This window comes from Dama dama, chromosome 19 (genome assembly GCF_033118175.1).
Source record: "Dama dama isolate Ldn47 chromosome 19, ASM3311817v1, whole genome shotgun sequence".
NCBI classification, from domain to species: Eukaryota; Metazoa; Chordata; class Mammalia; order Artiodactyla; family Cervidae; genus Dama; species Dama dama.
In genome coordinates, this window is record NC_083699.1 from 15,827,527 (window position 1) to 15,839,734 (window position 12,208).

A 12,208-nucleotide genomic window follows, 5' to 3' on the forward strand; every position below is an offset into this window, starting at 1 on the left:
CTGCTTTTTAATATGCTATCTAGGTTGGTCATAACTTTCCTTCCAAGGAGTAAGCGTCTTTTAATTTCATGGCTGCAATCACCATCTGCAGTGATTATGGAGCCCAAAAAAATAAAGTCAGGCACTGTTTCTAGTTTCCCCATCTATCTGCATGAAGTGATGGGACTGGATGCCATGATCTTAGTTTTCTGAATGTTGAGCTTTAAGCCAACTTTTTCACTCTCCTCTTTGATTTTCATCAAGAGGCTCTTTAGTTCTTCACTTTCTGCCGTAAGGGTGGTGTCATCTGCATATGTGAGGTTATTGATATTTCTCCTGGCAATCTTGATTCCAGCTTGTGCTTTTCCAGCCCAGCATTTCTCATGATGTACTCTGCATATGAGTTAAATAAGTAGGGTGACAATATACAGCCTTGACGTACTCCTTTTCCTATTTGGAACAAGTCTGTTGTTCCATGTCCACTTCTAACTGTTACTTCCTGACCTGCATATAGGTTTCCCAAGAGGCAGGTGAGGTGGTCTGGTATTCTCATCTCTTTCAGAATTTTCCACACTTTATTGTGTTTGTGGTCTTTTTTAGTAAGCTGTATTTTTAAAGTGGTTTGTCTATTTCATCCAAATTTTCAAATTTATTGGTATAAAATTATTCATAGTATGTGTTTACTTTTCTTTCAATGTCATTTCTTTATATGATGATTAGCATTTTCATTCTGTTTTTCCTTGATTAATCTTATTAATAGTTTGTGAAGCTTACTAATCTTTATAAAGAACCAATTATGGTTTTAAAATGTTTTATTTCATATTTATTATTTTTATCTGCTTCTCTGATTTCTACTTTTTCCTTTGTCATTCCCTTCTCTATTTTTAAAATTCTGATTTTCTGTTCTGATTCTGTCTTTGGAAGCTCAGATCTTTGAATTTTCAGGCTATCCTCTTTTTTTTTTAATATAGACGATTAAATCCATAAATTTTGACAGTACTGCTTTTGCTGCATCACACAATACTTAATATATTGTATATTTATTATCTTTTGACTTAAAAGTATTTTAAAACTATGTTTTAATTTTCTACCTAAAACTAGTCTTTATTTTTGTGTCCTATTTTTCTTTCTTCATCTATTTAAGAGGGTGTTAAGCAAGTACTGATGTAAGATGTCTTTTCTTATATGAACAGATTTAGTTTATTATTATGAAAGCTTTGTATTTTTCTAGATGAGGTACAAATGAAAAATTTCATTGGTGCAGGTATCAAAAAATGTTATCAGTGTATATTAGATAGCATGAACTATTGATATTTTTAACCTATCAGTGAAGTTCAACTGACACGGGGAAGTTTTGTTTTGTTCTACTCTATATTGTTTTAAAAAACATTCCATTGTATAAGTCAGTAATGATATTAATACAAATATATCTTTCTATTATGAATGTGTATTTTTTAAGCTTAAGTTATTTTAATATAGCCATAGTTTTATATTCATCTTCTAGGAGTGCCATCACAAAATAATGCAGATTAGGTTGCTTAAACAGTGGAAATTTATTTTCTCACAGTTCTGGAGGCTGGAAGTTCAAGATCAATGTGCAGTCAGGGTGGTTTCTGGTGAGGCTTCTTTTCTTGGCTTGTAGATGGCTATTGTTGTTCAGTCACTCAGTCATGCTTGACTCTTTGTGACCTCATGGACTGTACCTTCTTGTTATGTATTCAACATGGCCTTTCTTCTGTGTTTGGGAACTCCTGGTGCCTCTTTGTCTTTTTATAAGAGTATCAGCCCCATTGATTAGGACTTTACCCTCATGACCTCATTTAATCTTAGCTACCTTCTTAAAAACCCTATCTCCAAATCAGTCACATTGGGAATTAGGCTTTGATATATGATTTCTGGGAAGATGAAGTCTTCTATATATAAGGGTATATATAGGAGTGAGGGTAAGGGTATGTCCAGGGGTCGGCCAGAGGGGTTGCCTGGGTGGCCTTGGTGGTGTTGAGTGCAGGAGCATGTGCATTACCCTGCTTTTGTTTCCTGTTTTTGCTTCCGGCTCTTTAGAAGTGACAATTGGAATATGTGAGTCTTTTTTTGTATCTTGTTGTCTAAAATATGCCCCAGCTATGCATGCACACAGTTATTTTTAGTCCCTTGTAGCTTATTTGTATTCCGCTGCTCACTTTGTATTAGTCAGGATCCTCTGAGAGTGAATAACCAAGTGGTGAACTACAGAAATACCTGCCTCTCAGGGATTATGGACAAAAATGTGCCTGTGTCTTTCTTGGCTTGGGTAGAGTGGGAAAGCAAATATCATCCCAGAGCATTTTTCTAGCCAAGGGCAAGGAGTTAAACCTTGTGGATTTAGTTGGAAATTTAGTTTCAGTTGGTCTCTGGTCAGATGTGTCCCCATATACCTGGAAGAACCAAATGCAGATCCTCTCTAGAGAGAAATAATTTAAGCCAAGACTTCAAAAGCTTACCATAGAAAAAGGTGCAAAGATTACAAAAAGAAATAAAAAAATCATAAGGTAGAAAATCACTATGTAGAAGCATAAGCTGGAATGGTAAACAGAATAATCTGAACTTTGTGGATGGCAGATATCAGAAATGTGTGTGTGTGCGTGTGTGCCCAGTCGTGTTCGACTCTTTGTGATACCTATGGACTGTAACCCACCAGGTTCCTCTGTCAATAGGATTTCCAAGGCAAGAATACTATAGCAGGTTGCCATTTCCTTCTCTAGGTTATCTTCCCCAACTAGGGATCAAACCTGCATCACCTGCATTGCAGGTGGATTCTTGACTACTGAGCCAACTAAGCAGATACAAATTTTAAAAGGTTTATGTTTGGGATAAGATAGGCATTGTAAACAATGAAGGAACAAGAGAATATAAAATGTAGAAAATTTTAAGAAAAGGAATCAAACAAAACTTCAATATTGGAAACTATTATACATAATAATTGGACTTAGTAGATAGTAAAACTTCAGAAAAATATAATGGAGAGTATATAGTGGTTTGAAGCTAATCTAAAGAACATATTCACAGGTAAAAGCAAGCAGAGAAATTAAACATGTTGAGGAGTTTTAGAGAGATGGAGCATAGATTGAGAAGATTTAAAATGTATCTCTTCATTGTGCCAAAAAGAGAGAATGGAGGATATCAAATATTCAGAGGGGAAAACAACTAAAGGTTCATTCTCCAGAACTGAAGAAAAACATCAGTGAAGAAGTTTAGCAAGTTTTAGAACAGCAAAGCAAAGAAGATGTTTAAAAGTGATCAAAGAGAAATTACTTTAGAAGGCACAATTAGCCTGATAGATGATTTCTCAGTTATAATAAAGGAAAGCAGAAAACAATGAAGAAACAGTTTCAGTGTGGTAAAAGCAGTTATCAATTTGATATTCTCTACTTAGTGAAACTGTCTTTCAAGAAAAAAAGATGAAGTTATAGAACTACCTTGGTGGCTCAGAGGTAAAGAATATGCCTGCAATGCAGGAACCCTGGGTTTGATCCCTGGGTCAAGAAGAAACTCTGGAGAAGGAAATGGCAACCCGTTTCAGTATTCTTGCCTGGGAAAACCATGGAGAGGAGCCTGCTGGGCTCCAGTCCATGGGGCTGCAAGAGTTGGACATGACTTAGTGGCTAGACCATCACCATACTTAAATGAAAACTTGAATTTTTATAGCAAATAGACTCTCATTAAGATAGTTCAAAATAAGGTATTCCAGGAGGGAGGAAAATCATAATATAGTTGATTCTTGTTATGCGCTGCAGTCATGCTTTGTGAATTCACCATGAACACTACATTAGAAATTACTGAACCATTTCTCCTAGGGGAAATACAGAGTTAGGTTTCTGTGAGTCTTTGATTATAATATCTTTGCCAGCCAATCCATATATGACCTTGACTTTTGGATGTTTCTGTTTAAGGAAACCTTATTTTTATTGTTCAATCATTAATATTAAACTCATGGCCAACCCCACTGAAACTCATGTCTGAACAAACTTATCTAACAGACATAAATTCTCTGAAAGGCCCGTCACAGTCTCCTGTGCTTAAGAACACTAGACAGAACTTCAGAACTATGGTTGGGGGTTATTTAAACAATGAAATCACTAATAAAAATGCAAAAAACATGGCGCTAAATAGACCATGAAAAGGACCCTTGTTTACAGACTGCAAGCTGAAAGAAAGCTGAGTATCATCTTGTTTTACCTCATCTTGGAACATGTACATTGAGGGACTCATATTTTTTGTGCCTCTGAGCATATTTTATATCTGTGAATGGCTGTGAAAGTGCCATAGTGATTGATGCGGGGGTTGTAAATTTTAGCAAATACACAAATTCACAAATCCAGAATCTAGGAATGGTGTGGACTGACTGCATAAAGAATACTTAAGCAAGAAGACATGACAAGCATTTGGATAAACTGTTAAACAAAAAGTGAATAAGTGTGACATTTATAGTCTAATTTGAAAGAATTTAAGATAAGCAAGAGAAACTAAGAGTATATGAAGAGATAATTACACTTTAAGCACTGTGGTATTCTTATTAAGAAGACTGGTAAATAAGTTGATTAACCATAAAGTTTGTCAAGTTAAATATGCATTTGAGTATTTTTATGGTAATTGGAGTGCATTTTTTTCTGCTAGAAAAAATGGAATGAATTTAAAACTAAGTTGGAAATAAAAGAAAGCCAGAAATAGTAGAAAAAGAAGGTGCAAAATAAGGTAGAAAGAAATTGAAATATATCAACAAAAATTTAAATAAAGTACAGTTTCTAATTAAGACTGTGAGGTCTACATATATTTCTAATATCCAATTAACTTCTATTTATAGTGATACAATAAAGATAGGAATAAAGTGATATGAACAGATGAACCATAGTAATTAGATGAATATTGCTGTAAGTACATTAATGTCAGATAAGATTATTTTGAAGGCAGAAAGCATTGCTAATGTTGATATATCCACCATTTATAGAGATTAAAGATTCAAATCACCAAGAGATTTTAAGCTTGTATGCAACTAATAATAGAGCTTCAAGATATATATGGCAAAAATAATTGGAAGTACAGGATAAATTGATAAATTTATCACTTATGAGAGAGGTTAGCTTTTCTTACCTAGTAGCTAATAGACTGAACAAAATGTAAATAAATATATAGATGATTTGAACAAACAGATTAAACAACTAGATTTAATGAATATGAATAAAATCATACAACCATTTCAAAGATACAGATTGTTTCAAGCACACATAGATCATGCAAAAATATAGATCATTTGGTAAGTCATGAAGTAAGTCTGCACTTCTATCAAATATTTTCAATTAAACATGCCAAGTCATCTTACCGAAAAGAAAAAAAGTGAAGTCACTCAGTCATGTCTGACTCTTAGCGATCCCATGGAGTGCAGCCTACCAGGCTCCTCTGTCCATGGGATTTTCCAGGCAAGAGTACCGAAAAGAAGTTAGTATCAATAGTAATACAAAATACAAAGTGATACTAGGATATCTAAAGGGCATGTTTAAATAATTTATAGGCCAAAGATGAAATTATAATGACACATAGAAACACAGTTAAGTGATAAATAAAGAACTACCTAACAGGTATAGGATGTAGCTAAAGTATTATTCACATCAAGGAGAGAGAACTTTTTCTGTAAAGAGCCAGTAAGTAAATATTTTTAGGCTTTCTGAGGTACACATAGACAGAGTGCCTGATGAACTGTGGACAGAGGTTCATGACATTGTATAGGAGACATGAATCAAGACCGTCCCCAAGAAAAAGAAATGCAAAAAAGCAAAATGGCTGTCTGAGGAGGCCTTACAAATAGCTATGAAAAGAAGAGAAGCAAAAAGCAAAGGAGAAAAGAAAAGATATACCCATTTGAATGCAGAGTTCCAAAGAATAGCCAGGAGAGAGAAGAAAGCCGTCCTCAGAGATCAATGCAAAGAAATAGAGGAAAACAACAGAATGGGAAAGACTAGAGATCTCTTCAAGAAAATTAGAGATATCAAGGGAACATTTCAGGCAAAGATGGGTTCGATAAAGGGCAGAAATGGTATGAACCTAACAGAAGCAGAAGATATTAAGAAGAGGTGGCAAGAATACACAGAAGAACTGTACAAAAAAGATCTTCACGAACCAGATAATCACAATGGTGTAATCACTCACCTAGAGCCAGACATCCTGGAATGTGAAGTCAAGTGGGCCTTAGGAAGCATCACTACAAACAAAGCTAGTGGATGTGATGGAATTCCAGTTGAGCTATTTTAAATCCTGAAAGATGATGCTGTGAAAGTGCTGCACTCAATATGCCAGAAAATTTAGAAAACTCAGCAGTGGCCAGAGGATTGGAAAAGGTCAGTTTTCATTCCAGTCCCTAAGAAAGGCAATCCTAAAGAATGCTCAAACTGTCGCACAGTTGCACTCATTTCACATGCTAGTAAAGTAATGCTCAAAATTCTCCAAGCCAGGCTTCAGCAATACGTGAACCGAGAGCTTCCAGATGTTCAAACTGGTTTTAGAAAAGGCAGAGGAACCAGAGATCAAATCGCCAATATCCCCTGGATCATCAAAAAAGCAACAGAGTTCCAGAAAAACATCTATTTCTGCTTTATTGACTACACCAAAGCCTTCGACTGTGTGGATCCCAATAAACTGTGGAAAATTCTGAAAGAGATGGGAATACCAGACCACCTGACCTGCCTTTTGAGAAACCTGTATGCAGGTCAGGAAGCAACAGTTAGAACTGGACATGGAACAACAGACTGGTTCCAGATAGGAAAAGGAGTATGTCAAGACTGTATATTGTCACCCTGCTTATTTAACTTAGATGCAGAGTACCTTATGAGAAGCGCTAGGCTGGAGGAAGCACAAGCTGGAAATCAAGATTGCTGGGAGAAATATCAATAACCTCAGATATGCAGATGACACCACCCTTATGGCAGAGAGTGAAGGAGGAACTAAAAAGCCTCTTGATGAAAATGAAAGAGGAGAGTGAAAAAGTTGGCTTAAAGCTTAACATTCAGAAACCTAAGATCATGGCATCTGGTCCCATCACTTCATGGGAAATAGATGGGGAGACAGTGGAAACAGTGTCAGACTTTATTTTTCTGGGCTCCAAAATCACTGCAGCCAAGAAATTAAAAGACGCTTACTCCTTGGAAGGAAAGCTATGACCAACCAAGATAGCATATTAAAAAGCAGAGACATTACTGTGCCAGCAAAGGTCCATCTGGTCAAGGCTATGGTTTTTCCAGTGGTCATGTATGGATGTGAGAATTGGACTATGAAGAAAGCTGAGCACAAAGGAACTGATGCTTTTGAACTGTGGTATTGGAGAAGACTCTTGAGAATCCCTTGGACTGCAAGGAGATCCAACCAGTCCATCCTAACGGAGATCAGTCCTGGATGTTCATTGGAAGGACTGATGCTGAAACTGAAACTCCAAAAATTTGGCTACCTGATGTGAAGAGCTGACTCATTTGAAAAGACCCTGATGCTGGGAAAGATTGAGGGAAGGCCGAGAAGGGAACACCAGAGGATGAGATGGTTGGATGGCATCACCGACTCGATGGACATGGATTTGTGTGGACTCCAGGAGCTGGTGATGGACAGGGAAGCCTGTCATTCATGGGGTTGCAATTAGTTGGACATGACTGAGTGACTGCACTGAACTGAATTGAGCTATACATGCTTTCTGTTACATATTCCTTTTTCATTTTGTATTTGCAACTCTTTGAACATGTAAATAACATTCTTAGCCCTGGAGAAGTAGACCAGGGGGCTGGATTTGGTCTGCAGGCTGCCGTTTGCCAGTCTGTGATATAGAAGGTTATTTTGTGGCCTTCATTTATATAGTTGAAAAGAAGAATGAATAGAAATTAATGAGTTTAGCATCCAACTCATGAATTAATGAAAGAACAAATGAAAGAATATAGAACAAGAGTATACAGATGAAGAGTAAATTAAATTGAAAATATGTTCATGAAAATGATCAGTACAGCCAAAAGATGGGGATTTGAGTGACAATAAAATTGAATTAGTGTATAGCAATTTAATTTGATCAAAGTGAGAAAGTAAGAAATGAAAGATAAAGATAGTCCATTTGTCAGATGGAGACATACACTGATGTTCAGTTAATCCTAGATGTGTTGTATTGGAGAATAGACTATAATCTGGATATCAAGGGCCATAATTATTCATGAATTATTATGAGAAAGAATGCCTTACATATGGCCAGATTGATGGTATAATCAAATCTGAAGTGTGTCTAATATAGTCTGACAACATTACAATCATAATAATTTATTTTTTGGGTTTAATTTGAAATTAAATAGTTAGGAATCAGTCACCAAGATCCCTTGAAAACAATCTCAAGTGATCTAAAATTTTTTAACAGAGTAAATAATCAGGCGATAGGTTATCGCTTTTCTACCATGTGACAGAAAACAAACTAGGGACTTTGCATGTAGTGGAGAAGAATTCAGCATGACTCCTGACCTCATGGAATTTATCTCCATTAAATGTCTAAACACAAACTTGAAATAATGATTACAAAAAATGAGAAGTATTAAGAAGGAAAACTCAGAATGTTATAAGAAAGAAAAATAGGAGGGAAGAGAATTTTATTGGGAAACAGAACTTCTCTCTGTGGAAGAGATACTTGGATAGAAAGCCTGACTATGAGTAGGAGTTAGCCAGTCTAAAGATGGAAGTGAGGATGAGGGTAGGTCAGAGGTCATGCCAGAAGCAGTAGCATAGGAGCTTCTTGATATGTGGAATGATGGAGGCTAGTGTTTGAATTACTTGATGAGAGAAATGGGGTATACAATGGATGCACTTTAGTAATTAAAGAGGGGATGGAGGACAAAGATATTGAAGGCCTTGGCAAAGATTATCTCATTGTAATCTCAGTGAGATAAGAAGTAATAGAATGTTTTTAATGTTTACAACATCAGTCTTGAAGGTGGATGGAGAACGGTTTGTAGCAAACAAAACATGTAGAATTAGAGATGCTGATGGAAAGCTTCAGAGATTAGGTAAGAGCTGATGGTGATTTGGGCCAGGGCTGTGGCAGTAGAGATGGTGAAATGTGGGTCGATTTGTGACAAAATCTGGAGATAGAATAGACGGTGTTCTGTGGACTCGCTGGAGGACGATGAGGAATTTCTCATCTAATGGCTTCTGATTCTCGTGGAAATGTGGAATGAGATCACCAGCTGAAAGTGGTAACAGCAGTGTTTTTTTTTTTGTTTTTTTTTTTAAACAAAAATCTTTGGCTGCACATTAGAATCATCCAAGCAGTTTAAAAACAATGTGCTTAGTCACTCAGTCATGTCCAACTCTGCAGCCCCATGGAATGTAGCCCATCGGGCTCCTCTGTCCATGGGATTCTCCAGGCAAGAATCTGGAGTGGGTTTCCATGCCCTCCTCCAGGGGATCTTACCAACCCAGGGATAGAACTCAGGTCTGCTACATTGCAGGCAGATTCTTTACAGTCTGAACCCCTGGGAAGCCTGTGAATACTGGAGTGGGTAGCCTATCCCGTCTCAAGGGGAACTTCCCAACCCAGGAATCAAACTGGGGTATCCTGAATTGCAGGCAGGTTCTTGACCAGCTGAGCTACAAGAGAAGCCCTAAAAATATGCTAAACTTTACCTAATCCCTAGAAATTAATTTAATTGGCATGAGGTCATGCTCAGACATCTGCAATATTTCCCAAATAATCTGCCTGTGGCCTAGGTCAGACACTCCCTTGAGGCAGAAGTGAAGTATAAAGTGTGTTTGAAGTTGGCACTCACAGATTTATAGTGCCGAAGCTCTTTTCTGGTTTCAAGAGTCAGGGACTGAAAAAAGAAAAAACAAAACAGTTGAGTTTATTCAGGAGGTTGCCAGCAAGTGTGATGGGAGACAGAAGGCCCCATGAGGCATCTATAAGAGTATGATTATGATGATAAGTCATGGAGATAAGATGATAAGTCTAAACTGGCAAAGGAAGGAAATTAAGGAAGGGCTGGCCCAGATAAAAGGGGTGAAGTCACTGGATGGGACATACCATGAAGGTCACTGTGTGACTGAATAAAGACGAGAAGCGGGTGTGATTTGAAGGAGAAGGGAAGAGGTTTGGTCTAAGAGTTATTTAGAGGAGCAAAGTAGACGTACCTCTTTACCTTTGGGAGAGGATGTAACAGCTACAATGGCTGAAAAGAAAGAAGTGCCTACAGGGAATATGTGTCAATTAAAGTAGAAAAGTGAAAAGGGATATTTGAAGGTTGAGGGTTTTTGTCTTATGGATTATGTTACATGTTATCATCATTCTGAGTTACTTCCTAAGGAAAATTCACATGAAGCACTTGACTATGAGTATCTAAAAGCCCTCATTCAGGGGGAAAATGGAAGATAGTGGAAAGCACAGAACTCACTGTATTTAATAATACTGTCTAATGAGAAGACTAAAAAGTAGAGTGAATTTTATATAAATTATGTGACACACAGTTTGTGTTGTAGACATTGGGTACTGTCAGTAACCTTTGACTGGGCATTGAAGTAATGCTATGATGGATTAAAACTCAAAAATGCTTTAGTCGTATTGCTGGAGCTCAGATCACAGCTCTGCCACTTATAAGATGTGTTACCCTGGGCAAGTGACTTGACCTGTTGTGCATCCGCTTCCTAATCTGTGAAGAGGGATAGTAATCATACCTATCTCATAGGACACTATGTAAAGCCCTTAAAATATTAACTAGCACATAAGTAAGCATTCAGTATGCAGATAAACACATTGATAGGTAACTAAAAATTTTAAAACATATTATTTAAAAGCCTATCTGCTTACATCAGATCCTTCCTTAAAAACCTTGACTGTCTTCCTATTATTCTTAGAATTAAATCAACCTCCTTTCTGTGATCTGGCTCCTTCCTACATCTCTGGTCCCATTTTCCCCCTTGCCACACCTGAAGGTCAGTGCTCCAGTCTCTCCCAGTCATTGACATTTGCAAAGCTTTATGCTCCACAAAACTTACACTCCTCCTTGGGATTCATTTGTGTTCCTAATGTCCCTGGCGCATTCAGTTGAGTTTCACTTGCCCTTTTTCTTAATACTCCACATTTGATAATAAGAAGCAGCACCCCTCGGCCCCACATAAAGAATCCCAGCTTCAAGCGTGAGGTTCTCAGAAGCAAAATAAAACTCTTCAGTATTTAAAAGTTAATCAGCATTTTAATTACTGAACTTTAAGCTTTTCTCTTAAAAGTAGGAGCAGAGCATATCCATGCTGACAAACGGAGTTTGAGTCTGACGTTACTTGAAATGTCAGTTAAAAACCCTTGAAAGGAAAATCAGAAGTGATAACATGGTCAGAGCAAAAGAATCCCCTGGGAGTCAAGAGCAGTTATCTGGTGACCTGAGCTTGCATGTGGGATTTGGGGTTCTGGCATCCCCAGGCACAGGAGGTGGGTTTTACACGTACTTGCCCAGGAAGCGCAGCAGAGAGGCTGAATCAGGGTTGTTCCTCTGCCAGCTGAGGCTTTTGTTCCTGGCATGCTAGGAAGCTAAGCTGGTTGCAGAGGAAAAGTGACATGAGTTCACAGAAATATAGACTTTGATTAAACCATTATTCTAAATAAAGCTGCCTTTTCTCCTTCAAAATCCAAAGTTGAAGTTCAAGATGGGGAAAAAACCCAAGCATTCCCTGCTTCCTTTGCCACCCTCAAATAATGGCTTGTTTAAAATATCCTTTTTTTTTTTTTTTTTTTTGGGTGACATTTTGACAGTTCTCAGCTGAGTAGGCAGTTTGTTTCTCATCAGCCCCCTAGCCTTACTCTGCACAGCCTGAGCTGTTTCATCCTGAGCCTGTTTTGTGAGTGGGTCCTGACTTGATAATTCTTCAGGGTCATAGAGGCTTAGGTATTTCCAAGTATTAACGACAGAGAATTTGAACTGAAAAATCATCTGTTTTCTTTATTTGAGTGGTGGAAATGTCCTACGGCTGCTCATTATTTGGTACTCTGTTGATCAATTTTTCATACATAGCCGATTTAGCCAGTTCGTTCATCCATTTCCCTTCGGGAGGCTTTGTCAGGGCCCTTCATTTACATACTGGAATGGTGCTGGCGCTGTCAGTCCACTTAAACTAATCTGTTTGGTAACCCTGTAAAAACACTGGATAGGGCCCAGGCATCTTCCAGAGAGCAGAAAAGCATGCTTACGGTCCGATT